A 15,000-nucleotide genomic window follows, 5' to 3' on the forward strand; every position below is an offset into this window, starting at 1 on the left:
CCCTGATAACACTAGCTGTTGTTGTCCAATCATCTGGCAGCTCACCCTGACCACCCAGACCCTTTCTCAACTCCTCCCTGAAAACCGTGCAACGCTCCTCCCTTTTCAGCTTCCACCACTTTGTCCTCTGCTCTGCCTTTGTCCTCGTCATCTACCTTGTCACCAGAGTCGTCGCACAAACCGCCATCCTATGCTGTCTGGCTACACGCCCACCTACAACTACTTTGCAGTCACCGATCTCTTTCAGGTTACCTCGTCTATACAAGATGTAGTCTACCTGCGTGCTCCTACCTCCGCTCTTATAAGTTACCCTATGTTCCTGTTTTTTCTGGAAAAAGGTATTCACTACACCCATTTCCATCCCTTTTGCAAAATCTACCACCATCTGTCCCTCTGCATTCCTATCCTGGATACCATATCTGCCCATCACTTCTTCATCCCCTCTATTGCCTTCACCAACATGTCCATTGAAGTCTGCACCAATTACCACTCTCTCATTTCTGGGAATATTCTGCATCACTTCATCCAACTCATTCCAGAACTTCTCCTTCTCTTCAGGTTCACATCCCACCTGTGGCGCATAGCCACTAACAACACTGAGCATCACACCTTCAATTTCCAATTTCAGACTCATAAGTCTATCTGACATTCTTTTCACCTCTAGGACGTTCCTTACAAACTCCTCCTTCAAGATGACTCCTACTCCATTTCTCTTCTTGTCAGCACCATAATAGTATAACTTAAAGCCTGCTCCTAAGCTTCTAGCCTTACTACCCTTCCACCTGGTCTCCTGGACACACAGTATATCCAGCTTCCTTCTCTGCATCGTGTCCATCAACTCTCTACCTTTTCCTGTCATAGTCCCAATATTCAAAGTCCCTACTCTCAGTCCCAGGCTCTTTCCTTTCCTCCTCTCTCTCTGCTTCCGAACACGCACTCCTCCTCTTCTTCTTCTTCTTGTTCTTCGACCCACAGTAGCCCGATTTCCATTAGTACCCTGTAGGTCATCAGTACCAATGGCGGTCGTTGTTAACCCGGTCCGCGACCCATCCGGTATGGTATAGTTATGGTTGACTCGCATGTTTGGTTTTGGCAAACGTTTTACGCCGGATGCCCCTCCTGACGCAACCCTCTGCATTTATCCGGGCTTGGGACCGGCACAGGGAGACACTGCTCCGTGCCCCCCCCCCCCCCCCCAAAGGCAGGCTTGGAGAGACACGGGCCAGTGCCGCCCTGAGGCTGCATTACCCTCTCTTTCTTACATTTATTATAAAAATATGCTTATCTTCCTTTTAGCTCATCACACATGTCTTTATGATTTTCAGTCCATGCCTCAGCCGGCCTGAAGCTCCACTGATGCGCATGTGCGGATGCCTCTATCTAGCGGACATAAAATAAAGACAATCATTCAAATGTGAATGAGTCGGCGTGATGCTCCGGGATGTGTGGAGCTCAGGGAGCTCCACGAGTGAGGGAGTTAAGTTAGGGCGGGGGTGCAAGTAGGCTCTAGGATTCCCCGAGTCGGGGCGAGCGATGGGTTTAGAGGCGTATCGCATTGAAGATAATGGCCGCATATCCTTCTTGGACTTTTCTAAAGCCTTTGACTCGGTCGAACATCCATTTATCATAGCAACGCTCGAACATTTTGGATTTGGTTAAATATTCAGGAATGTGATCCGTGGGCTCTATGAGAATATTCATAGCTGTGTCACCCTGCCAAGCGGCACCACTCCGAGCTTCCATGTTGATGTGGGAATCCCCCAAGGTTGCCCCATCTCACCCTATTTATTTATAATTGCTACCGAAATGCTAGCCGTTTATGTTGAAAAGAGCAACGATATCCAAAAGTTAGACGTGCTGGGGACTGAAATTGTTATTAGCCTGCTGGCAGATGACACAACCTTAGTTTTGAAAAATGAACATCAAGTCCCAATAAGTGCCGAAAACAACCAAAACATTCTCCAAGGCTTCAGGATTGTCATTAAACTTAAAGAAATGCAAACTTCTTGCGCTGCATGACTCGCCACTAAAGGAAATCAGCGATGTTTCCATGAAATCAGAAATAAAATACTTGAGCATTTTCCTATCCAAGGACCAAACGTTAAATCAATCCAGGAACATTGAATCTAAACTGAATCAAAGTAAAGCTTAATTCTAATATATGGCTCCAGAGAGATTTATCAATATTAGGCCGGATATATTTGACTAAAATGGATGTGTTTATCCAGATGTATATACCCAGCGTATTCCAATGCTGCTCCAAATCAACTCGTAAAATCTGTTAACCAAATCAATTTCAACTTTATCTGGAGGAACAGACCACACCATCTAAGAAAAATCACATATGGTGAAAGAAACAAGTGAAGGAGGGCTGAAAGTGATAGAGTCGGACTGCTTGAATGGGACATTGAAGGTGAACTGGTTGAAATCCTGGATCAAACCTCATCGTTCTTTCTGGTATTGTACTCCAAACTACTTATTCAACAAAGTCGGCGGCCTGAGTCTTCTGCTTATCTCTGACTTGGATATCAACAAGATTCCTGTCAAATGTTCAGAGTTCCATAAACAAATATTATTATACTGGAAAATGATATACGTACACAATTTCTCACCACACAGTATAATAGTTTGGAACAATCGATATGTACTGCATGGCAACAAACCTCTGTTTTACAAGGAATGCTTTGAGAAAGGTATATGGTCGATAATTGACTTGATGGATGACACTGGCAGTCCTCTGGACAATGAGCAGTTCTGTACTACACACAGATTCAAGCCTCCCATATTAGAGTTGCTAAAGTTACGAAACGCACTGCCTCGACAATTTGTATTCCTGACCAAAAATATAATGACGCACCGAACCGTACAACCACAGTTACCCCGACTATCACTCCAGGGAATCTCAATTGTGGACAGAAAGCGCGGCAACTCCTTTATTAGGAAATGTTTCACAGGAAACTTATTCCCTGGACGTCAAAAAAAAAAAAAAGGATATTTTAAATAAATTTGATGAGGAATCGATTGCCACGCTGCGAACCATGTATCTGACTCTACCCATACCCCCAAGGCAAAAGAGACCCACTTCAAAATTATGACTGACATCTACCCATCTAAGGAATTATCGAGGGTACGCTTTAATTTTGAAGATAATATTTGTACATTTTGTGAAGACAACATTGAAACCACTGACCATATATTTTTTCTCCTTCTCATTCCATCGTCACCAGTTTCCTTCTCAAAAGATGATATAACATTCTGTTTACTTATAAGCAACATAACAGATGAACTCTGTGTCAATGTTCTTTTAGGCCTGGCCAAGTTCTTCATTCACAAGAACAGAATGCAAAAATGCTCCCCAAATTTTAATGTCTTCATAAACGATTTTGAAATATAAAAAAAAAAAAAAAAAAATCCTTAAAACTTATGGAAAAATCCAAAAACTAAAAAATATAGTTACCCATGTCCGAGGTTCCTTTTTTTTTTGGTAAAAAAAAAAAAACAAAAAAAAAAAAACAACTTGATTACATGTTACATTCCCCTTGCAATTTTTTTTTTTTTTTTTCGTTTTAATTTCTTATTTGTCTATCTATTGATTTAATTACTTCCTTTTAATTTCTTTTTTTGTCTCGCACTGTAAATTTCTCACAAACCTGTAACACTATTAACTTCTCATTACATACAGAACAAATGTCCTGATGTCCGTTGCTTCCTCATCCCTGGTTGTTTCATTGACATTCAGTTCTACCTTGCTATGTTTATTTGTACATTTGTATATTTGGGTGTACTATTTATGTTCAATTAAAAACAGTTTGATGTCTGAGATTCCTTGTGAACCGCCAACTTAATTACATGTTATATTCCCCTCACAATTTTTTTTTTTCGTTTTTAATTTTATTTTTCTATCTATTTATTTAATTATATCCTTCTAATTTTCTTTTTTTGTCTAGCATTAAAAATTTCTCGCAAACCGTTAACACTATTAACTTCTGATTACTTACACCACGAATGCGCTTATGCCCCCCCACCCATCCCGCTTTTTCCGTACGGAGGCAGACACTGAGATCGAAAGCAAATGGGTGTCATTGAAATGCAGTAACAGGGTGATAACAGCCGTGTTCGAAGTGTGTAGGGGCTTATAGGAGAGCAGAAGCACGTCACGCAATTCACCTGAGTTCGGAGGATCGGGAGTACCAGGGCCCATAGCGGAGAAGCGGAAGAGCGGAGTTATGTGTCTCTTCTCAAAGGCGGGGAAACTGGGGGGCAGCAGGACCCCTTAGACCGGCTAATGTGAGTCTTCTCCGGACATAGATCACCCGGACTTATGACTGGAGCTCCCGGACCTCTGGGCACACACATATGTGAATGAGTGGATGAGCTAATGTTGGTTTGGTTGTGGATACGTTTCGGCCAATGCTATCAGCACAGCTATGATTATCCCCAGAACGTTGAGAACGAGCTCCCGGAACTCCAGACATGCGTATATAAAAGAGTGGAATTAAGGTGTGTGTGTGTGTGTGTGTGTGTGTGTGTGTGTGTGTGTGTATACGTGTGGGACAGAAGTAATGTTGGGGACAGAAATTGTTATTAGCCTGCTGGCAGATGACACAACCTTAGTTTTGAAAAATGAACATCAAGTCCCAATAAGTGCTGAAAACAACCAAAACATTCTCCAAGGCTTCAGGATTGTCATTAAACTTAAAGAAATGCAAACTTCTTGCGCTGCATGACTCGCCACTAAAGGAAATCAGCGATGTTTCCATGAAATCAGAAATAAAATACTTGAGCATTTTCCTATCCAAGGACCAAACGTTAAATCAATCCAGGAACATTGAATCTAAACTGAATCAAAGTAAAGCTTAATTCTAATATATGGCTCCAGAGAGATTTATCAATATTAGGCCGGATATATTTGACTAAAATGGATGTGTTTATCCAGATGTATATACCCAGCGTATTCCAATGCTGCTCCAAATCAACTCGTAAAATCTGTTAACCAAATCAATTTCAACTTTATCTGGAGGAACAGACCACACCATCTAAGAAAAATCACATATGGTGAAAGAAACAAGTGAAGGAGGGCTGAAAGTGATAGAGTCGGACTGCTTGAATGGGACATTGAAGGTGAACTGGTTGAAATCCTGGATCAAACCTCATCGTTCTTTCTGGTATTGTACTCCAAACTACTTATTCAACAAAGTCGGCGGCCTGAGTCTTCTGCTTATCTCTGACTTGGATATCAACAAGATTCCTGTCAAATGTTCAGAGTTCCATAAACAAATATTATTATACTGGAAAATGATATACGTACACAATTTCTCACCACACAGTATAATAGTTTGGAACAATCGATATGTACTGCATGGCAACAAACCTCTGTTTTACAAGGAATGCTTTGAGAAAGGTATATGGTCGATAATTGACTTGATGGATGACACTGGCAGTCCTCTGGACAATGAGCAGTTCTGTACTACACACAGATTCAAGCCTCCCATATTAGAGTTGCTAAAGTTACGAAACGCACTGCCTCGACAATTTGTATTCCTGACCAAAAATATAATGACGCACCGAACCGTACAACCACAGTTACCCCGACTATCACTCCAGGGAATCTCAATTGTGGACAGAAAGCGCGGCAACTCCTTTATTAGGAAATGTTTCACAGGAAACTTATTCCCTGGACGTCAAAAAAAAAAAAAAGGATATTTTAAATAAATTTGATGAGGAATCGATTGCCACGCTGCGAACCATGTATCTGACTCTACCCATACCCCCAAGGCAAAAGAGACCCACTTCAAAATTATGACTGACATCTACCCATCTAAGGAATTATCGAGGGTACGCTTTAATTTTGAAGATAATATTTGTACATTTTGTGAAGACAACATTGAAACCACTGACCATATATTTTTTCTCCTTCTCATTCCATCGTCACCAGTTTCCTTCTCAAAAGATGATATAACATTCTGTTTACTTATAAGCAACATAACAGATGAACTCTGTGTCAATGTTCTTTTAGGCCTGGCCAAGTTCTTCATTCACAAGAACAGAATGCAAAAATGCTCCCCAAATTTTAATGTCTTCATAAACGATTTTGAAATATAAAAAAAAAAAAAAAAAATCCTTAAAACTTATGGAAAAATCCAAAAACTAAAAAATATAGTTACCCATGTCCGAGGTTCCTTTTTTTTTTGGTAAAAAAAAAAAAACAAAAAAAAAAAAACAACTTGATTACATGTTACATTCCCCTTGCAATTTTTTTTTTTTTTTTTTCGTTTTAATTTCTTATTTGTCTATCTATTGATTTAATTACTTCCTTTTAATTTCTTTTTTTGTCTCGCACTGTAAATTTCTCACAAACCTGTAACACTATTAACTTCTCATTACATACAGAACAAATGTCCTGATGTCCGTTGCTTCCTCATCCCTGGTTGTTTCATTGACATTCAGTTCTACCTTGCTATGTTTATTTGTACATCTGTATATTTGGGTGTACTATTTATGTTCAATTAAAAACAGTTTGATGTCTGAGATTCCTTGTGAACCGCCAACTTAATTACATGTTATATTCCCCTCACAATTTTTTTTTTTCGTTTTTAATTTTATTTTTCTATCTATTTATTTAATTATATCCTTTTAATTTTCTTTTTTTGTCTAGCATTAAAAATTTCTCGCAAACCGTTAACACTATTAACTTCTGATTACTTACACCACGAATGCGCTTATGCCCCCCCACCCATCCCGCTTTTTCCGTACGGAGGCAGACACTGAGATCGAAAGCAAATGGGTGTCATTGAAATGCAGTAACAGGGTGATAACAGCCGTGTTCGAAGTGTGTAGGGGCTTATAGGAGAGCAGAAGCACGTCACGCAATTCACCTGAGTTCGGAGGATCGGGAGTACCAGGGCCCATAGCGGAGAAGCGGAAGAGCGGAGTTATGTGTCTCTTCTCAAAGGCCGGGAAGCTGGGGGGCAGCAGGACCCCTTAGAGCGGCTAATGTGAGCCTTCTCCGGACATAGATCACCCGGACTTATGACTGGAGCTCCCGGACCTCCGGGCACACACATATGTGAATGAGTGGATGAGCTAATGTCGGTTTGGTTGTGGATACGTTTCGGCCAATGCTATCAGCACAGCTATGATTATCCCCAGAACGTTGAGAACGAGCTCCCGGAACTCCAGACATGCGTATATAAAAGAGTGGAATTAAGGTGTGTGTGTGTGTGTGTGTGTGTGTGTGTGTGTGTATACGTGTGGGACAGAAGTAATGTTGGGGACAGAAATTGTTATTAGCCTGCTGGCAGATGACACAACCTTAGTTTTGAAAAATGAACATCAAGTCCCAATAAGTGCTGAAAAAAACCAAAACATTCTCCAAGGCTTCAGGATTGTCATTAAACTTAAAGAAATGCAAACTTCTTGCGCTGCATGACTCGCCACTAAAGGAAATCAGCGATGTTTCTATGAAATCAGAAATAAAATACTTGAGCATTTTCCTATCCAAGGACCAAACGTTAAATCAATCCAGGAACATTGAATCTAAACTGAATCAAAGTAAAGCTTAATTCTAATATATGGCTCCAGAGAGATTTATCAATATTAGGCCGGATATATTTGACTAAAATGGATGTGTTTATCCAGATGTATATACCCAGCGTATTCCAATGCTGCTCCAAATCAACTCGTAAAATCTGTTAACCAAATCAATTTCAACTTTATCTGGAGGAACAGACCACACCATCTAAGAAAAATCACATATGGTGAAAGAAACAAGTGAAGGAGGGCTGAAAGTGATAGAGTCGGACTGCTTGAATGGGACATTGAAGGTGAACTGGTTGAAATCCTGGATCAAACCTCATCGTTCTTTCTGGTATTGTACTCCAAACTACTTATTCAACAAAGTCGGCGGCCTGAGTCTTCTGCTTATCTCTGACTTGGATATCAACAAGATTCCTGTCAAATGTTCAGAGTTCCATAAACAAATATTATTATACTGGAAAATGATATACGTACACAATTTCTCACCACACAGTATAATAGTTTGGAACAATCGATATGTACTGCATGGCAACAAACCTCTGTTTTACAAGGAATGCTTTGAGAAAGGTATATGGTCGATAATTGACTTGATGGATGACACTGGCAGTCCTCTGGACAATGAGCAGTTCTGTACTACACACAGATTCAAGCCTCCCATATTAGAGTTGCTAAAGTTACGAAACGCACTGCCTCGACAATTTGTATTCCTGACCAAAAATATAATGACGCACCGAACCGTACAACCACAGTTACCCCGACTATCACTCCAGGGAATCTCAATTGTGGACAGAAAGCGCGGCAACTCCTTTATTAGGAAATGTTTCACAGGAAACTTATTCCCTGGACGTCAAAAAAAAAAAAAAGGATATTTTAAATAAATTTGATGAGGAATCGATTGCCACGCTGCGAACCATGTATCTGACTCTACCCATACCCCCAAGGCAAAAGAGACCCACTTCAAAATTATGACTGACATCTACCCATCTAAGGAATTATCGAGGGTACGCTTTAATTTTGAAGATAATATTTGTACATTTTGTGAAGACAACATTGAAACCACTGACCATATATTTTTTCTCCTTCTCATTCCATCGTCACCAGTTTCCTTCTCAAAAGATGATATAACATTCTGTTTACTTATAAGCAACATAACAGATGAACTCTGTGTCAATGTTCTTTTAGGCCTGGCCAAGTTCTTCATTCACAAGAACAGAATGCAAAAATGCTCCCCAAATTTTAATGTCTTCATAAACGATTTTGAAATATAAAAAAAAAAAAAAAAAAATCCTTAAAACTTATGGAAAAATCCAAAAACTAAAAAATATAGTTACCCATGTCCGAGGTTCCTTTTTTTTTTGGTAAAAAAAAAAAAACAAAAAAAAAAAAACAACTTGATTACATGTTACATTCCCCTTGCAATTTTTTTTTTTTTTTTTTCGTTTTAATTTCTTATTTGTCTATCTATTGATTTAATTACTTCCTTTTAATTTCTTTTTTTGTCTCGCACTGTAAATTTCTCACAAACCTGTAACACTATTAACTTCTCATTACATACAGAACAAATGTCCTGATGTCCGTTGCTTCCTCATCCCTGGTTGTTTCATTGACATTCAGTTCTACCTTGCTATGTTTATTTGTACATTTGTATATTTGGGTGTACTATTTATGTTCAATTAAAAACAGTTTGATGTCTGAGATTCCTTGTGAACCGCCAACTTAATTACATGTTATATTCCCCTCACAATTTTTTTTTTTCGTTTTTAATTTTATTTTTCTATCTATTTATTTAATTATATCCTTTTAATTTTCTTTTTTTGTCTAGCATTAAAAATTTCTCGCAAACCGTTAACACTATTAACTTCTGATTACTTACAGCACGAATGCGCTTATGCCCCCCCACCCATCCCGCTTTTTCCGTACGGAGGCAGACACTGAGATCGAAAGCAAATGGGTGTCATTGAAATGCAGTAACAGGGTGATAACAGCCGTGTTCGAAGTGTGTAGGGGCTTATAGTAGAGCAGAAGCACGTCACGCAATTCACCTGAGTTCGGAGGATCGGGAGTACCAGGGCCCATAGCGGAGAAGCGGAAGAGCGGAGTTATGTGTCTCTTCTCAAAGGCGGGGAAGCTGGGGGGCAGCAGGACCCCTTAGACCGGCTAATGTGAGCCTACTCCGGACAGATATCACCCGGAGTTATGACTGGAGCTCCCGGACCTCTGGGCACACACATATATGAATGAGTGGATGAGCTAATGTTGGTTTGGTTGTGGATACGTTTCGGCCAATGCTATCAGCACAGCTATGATTATCCCCAGAACGTTGAGAACGAGCTCCCGGAACTCCAGACATGCGTATATAAAAGAGTGGAATTAAGGTGTGTGTGTGTGTGTGTGTGTGTGTGTGTGTGTGTGTATACGTGTGGGACAGAAGTAATGTTGGGGACAGAAATTGTTATTAGCCTGCTGGCAGATGACACAACCTTAGTTTTGAAAAATGAACATCAAGTCCCAATAAGTGCCGAAAAAAACCAAAACATTCTCCAAGGCTTCAGGATTGTCATTAAACTTAAAGAAATGCAAACTTCTTGCGCTGCATGACTCGCCACTAAAGGAAATCAGCGATGTTTCTATGAAATCAGAAATAAAATACTTGAGCATTTTCCTATCCAAGGACCAAACGTTAAATCAATCCAGGAACATTGAATCTAAACTGAATCAAAGTAAAGCTTAATTCTAATATATGGCTCCAGAGAGATTTATCAATATTAGGCCGGATATATTTGACTAAAATGGATGTGTTTATCCAGATGTATATACCCAGCGTATTCCAATGCTGCTCCAAATCAACTCGTAAAATCTGTTAACCAAATCAATTTCAACTTTATCTGGAGGAACAGACCACACCATCTAAGAAAAATCACATATGGTGAAAGAAACAAGTGAAGGAGGGCTGAAAGTGATAGAGTCGGACTGCTTGAATGGGACATTGAAGGTGAACTGGTTGAAATCCTGGATCAAACCTCATCGTTCTTTCTGGTATTGTACTCCAAACTACTTATTCAACAAAGTCGGCGGCCTGAGTCTTCTGCTTATCTCTGACTTGGATATCAACAAGATTCCTGTCAAATGTTCAGAGTTCCATAAACAAATATTATTATACTGGAAAATGATATACGTACACAATTTCTCACCACACAGTATAATAGTTTGGAACAATCGATATGTACTGCATGGCAACAAACCTCTGTTTTACAAGGAATGCTTTGAGAAAGGTATATGGTCGATAATTGACTTGATGGATGACACTGGCAGTCCTCTGGACAATGAGCAGTTCTGTACTACACACAGATTCAAGCCTCCCATATTAGAGTTGCTAAAGTTACGAAACGCACTGCCTCGACAATTTGTATTCCTGACCAAAAATATAATGACGCACCGAACCGTACAACCACAGTTACCCCGACTATCACTCCAGGGAATCTCAATTGTGGACAGAAAGCGCGGCAACTCCTTTATTAGGAAATGTTTCACAGGAAACTTATTCCCTGGACGTCAAAAAAAAAAAAAAGGATATTTTAAATAAATTTGATGAGGAATCGATTGCCACGCTGCGAACTATGTATCTGACTCTACCCATACCCCCAAGGCAAAAGAGACCCACTTCAAAATTATGACTGACATCTACCCATCTAAGGAATTATCGAGGGTACGCTTTAATTTTGAAGATAATATTTGTACATTTTGTGAAGACAACATTGAAACCACTGACCATATATTTTTTCTCCTTCTCATTCCATCGTCACCAGTTTCCTTCTCAAAAGATGATATAACATTCTGTTTACTTATAAGCAACATAACAGATGAACTCTGTGTCAATGTTCTTTTAGGCCTGGCCAAGTTCTTCATTCACAAGAACAGAATGCAAAAATGCTCCCCAAATTTTAATGTCTTCATAAACGATTTTGAAATATAAAAAAAAAAAAAAAAATCCTTAAAACTTATGAAAAAATCCGAAAACAAAAAAATATAGTTACCCATGTCCGAGGTTCCTTTTTTTTTTGGTAAAAAAAAAAAAAAAAAACAAAAAAAACAACTTGATTACATGTTACATTCCCCTTGCAATTTTTTTTTTTTTTTTTCGTTTTAATTTCTTATTTGTCTATCTATTGATTTAATTACTTCCTTTTAATTTCTTTTTTTGTCTCGCACTGTAAATTTCTCACAAACCTGTAACACTATTAACTTCTCATTACATACAGAACAAATGTCCTGATGTCCGTTGCTTCCTCATCCCTGGTTGTTTCATTGACATTCAGTTCTACCTTGCTATGTTTATTTGTACATTTGTATATTTGGGTGTACTATTTATGTTCAATTAAAAACAGTTTGATGTCTGAGATTCCTTGTGAACCGCCAACTTAATTACATGTTATATTCCCCTCACAATTTTTTTTTTTCGTTTTTAATTTTATTTTTCTATCTATTTATTTAATTATATCCTTCTAATTTTCTTTTTTTGTCTAGCATTAAAAATTTCTCGCAAACCGTTAACACTATTAACTTCTGATTACTTACAGCACGAATGCGCTTATGCCCCCCCACCCATCCCGCTTTTTCCGTACGGAGGCAGACACTGAGATCGAAAGCAAATGGGTGTCATTGAAATGCAGTAACAGGGTGATAACAGCCGTGTTCGAAGTGTGTAGGGGCTTATAGGAGAGCAGAAGCACGTCACGCAATTCACCTGAGTTCGGAGGATCGGGAGTACCAGGGCCCATAGCGGAGAAGCGGAAGAGCGGAGTTATGTGTCTCTTCTCAAAGGCGGGGAAGCTGGGGGGCAGCAGGACCCCTTAGACCGGCTAAGGTGAGCCTACTCCGGACAGAGATCACCCGGAGTTATGACTGGAGCTCCCGGACCTCTGGGCACACACATATGTGAATGACTGGATGAGCTAATGTTGGTTTGGTTGTGGATACGTTTCGGCCAATGCTATCAGCACAGCGATGATGAGTTCAGGTGTGTCTGTGTGTGTTTGTGTGTTTGTGTGTGTGTGTGTGTGTGTGTGTGTGTGTGCGTGTGTTTGTGTGTGTGTGAGAGTTTGTTTTTGTGGGTTGGGGGGGGTTCCCGCGGACACGGAGTACCAGGGCCTGGAGCGGATGAGGTGAGGAGCGGAGGAGAGCAGAAGCCCGGACCGTGATTCGCTTGTGTCCAGCGGTTCGGGAGTTCCAGGGCCCGAAACGGAGGAGCGGAGGAGCGGAGGAGCGGAGGAGCGGAGGAGCGGAGGAGCGGAGGACAGCAAAACCCCTTTCTGCAATTCGCCTGAGTCCGGCGGATCGGTAGTACCTGGTTCCGCAGCGGATGAGCGGAGGAGTGGAGGAGATGTTTCTCTTCTCAGAGGCGGCGAGGGGGGGGGGGCAGGACCCCTTACCCTTATCCCCCCCGGACGTTTGAGTGGAGCTCCCGGACCTCCGGGCACGCACATGCGAATGACTGGATCACAGGGAGTGCCAGGGCCTGGAGCGGATGAGCAGAGGAGAGGCGGAGGGCAGAAGCCCGGCCCTGTTCAAGAGTTCCAGGGTCCAAAGCGGGGGAGCGAAGAAGCGGAGGAGGGGAGGAGAGCAGAAGAGCAAAAAACTGGCCCGGAATTCACCGAAGTCCCGCGGATCGGGAGTTCCAGGGCCCGGAGCGGAAGAGCGGAGGAGCGGAGGAGAGGAGGAGCGGAGCAAAGCTAAGCCCGTCTTAACAACAAGGAAATTACAGATGAGGCTATAATTTCTAATGAAAACTTTAAATTCTATAGCCACGTATACACTTCGACATTGTCAAAAAGCGATTGTGACTCCTTTCCATTAAATATTCCTCAATATATCCCAAAAATAAACAACAAACAATATATGTTTGTTTATATATGTTTATATATAAACAACAAAAAATATACAGTTTGATGTCTGAGATTCCTTGTGAATCGCCAACTTAATTACATGTCGTATTCCCCTTGCATTTTTTTTTTTTGGTTTTAATTTCATTTGTCTATCTATTTATCTAATTATTTCCTTTTAATTTCGTTTTTTGTCTAGCACTGTAAATTTCTCACAAACCTGTAACACTATTAACTTCTCATTACATACAGAACAAATGTCCTCATGTCCGTTGCTTCCTCATGCCTGGTTGTTTCATTGACATTCAGTTCTACCTTGCTATGTTTATTTGTACATTTGTATATTTGGGTGTACTATTTATGTTCAATTAAAAACAGTTTGATGTCTGAGATTCCCTGTGAACCGCCAACTTAATTACATGTTATATTCCCCTCACAATTTTTTTTTTTTCGTTTTTAATTTTATTTTTCTATCTATTTATTTAATTATATCCTTTTAATTTTCTTTTTTTGTCTAGCATTAAAAATTTCTCGCAAACCGTTAACACTATTAACTTCTGATTACTTACACCACGAATGCGCTTATGCCCCCCCACCCCCCACCCCCCCGCTTTTTCCGTACGGTGGCAGACACTGAGATCGAAAGCAAATGGGTGTCATTGAAATGCAGTAACAGGGTGATAACAGCCGTGTTCGAAGTGTGTAGGGGCTTATAGTAGAGCAGAAGCACGTCACGCAATTCACCTGAGTTCGGAGGATCGGGAGTACCAGGGCCCATAGCGGAGAAGCGGAAGAGCGGAGTTATGTGTCTCTTCTCAAAGGCCGGGAAGCTGGGGGGCAGCAGGACCCCTTAGAGCGGCTAATGTGAGCCTTCTCCGGACATAGATCACCCGGACTTATGACTGGAGCTCCCGGACCTCTGGGCACACACATATGTGAATGAGTGGATGAGCTAATGTTGGTTTGGTTGTGGAAACGTTTCGGCCAATGCTATTAGCACAGCTATGATGAGTTCAGGTGTGTCTGTGTGTGTTTGTGTGTTTGTGTGTGTGTGTGTGTGTGTGTGTGTGCGTGTGTTTGTGTGTGTGTGAGAGTTTGTTTTTGTGGGTTGGGGGGGGTTCCCGCGGACACGGAGTACCAGGGCCTGGAGCGGATGAGGTGAGGAGCGGAGGAGAGCAGAAGCCCGGACCGTGATTCGCTTGTGTCCAGCGGTTCGGGAGTTCCAGGGCCCGAAACGGAGGAGCGGAGGAGCGGAGGACGGCAAAACCCCTTTCTGCAATTCGCCTGAGTCCGGCGGATCGGTAATACCTGGTTCCGCAGCGGAGGAGCGGAGGAGTGGAGGAGATGTTTCTCTTCTCAGAGGCGGCGAGGAGGGGGGGAGAGGGACAGGACCCCTTACCCTTACCCCCCCCGGACGTTTGAGTGGAGCTCCCGGACCTCCGGGCACGCACATGCGAATGACTGGATCACAGGGAGTGCCAGGGCCTGGAGCGGATGAGCAGAGGAGAGGCGGAGGGCAGAAGCCCGGCCCTGTTCAAGAGTTCCAGGGTCCAAAGCGGGGGAGCGAAGAAGCGGAGGAGGGGAG

The sequence above is a fragment of the Fistularia commersonii genome, unplaced genomic scaffold (genome assembly GCF_037954325.1).
Source record: "Fistularia commersonii isolate RoL2024-O1a breed Wild unplaced genomic scaffold, RoL_Fcom_v1.0 HiC_scaffold_79, whole genome shotgun sequence".
Classification (NCBI taxonomy): domain Eukaryota; kingdom Metazoa; phylum Chordata; class Actinopteri; order Syngnathiformes; family Fistulariidae; genus Fistularia; species Fistularia commersonii.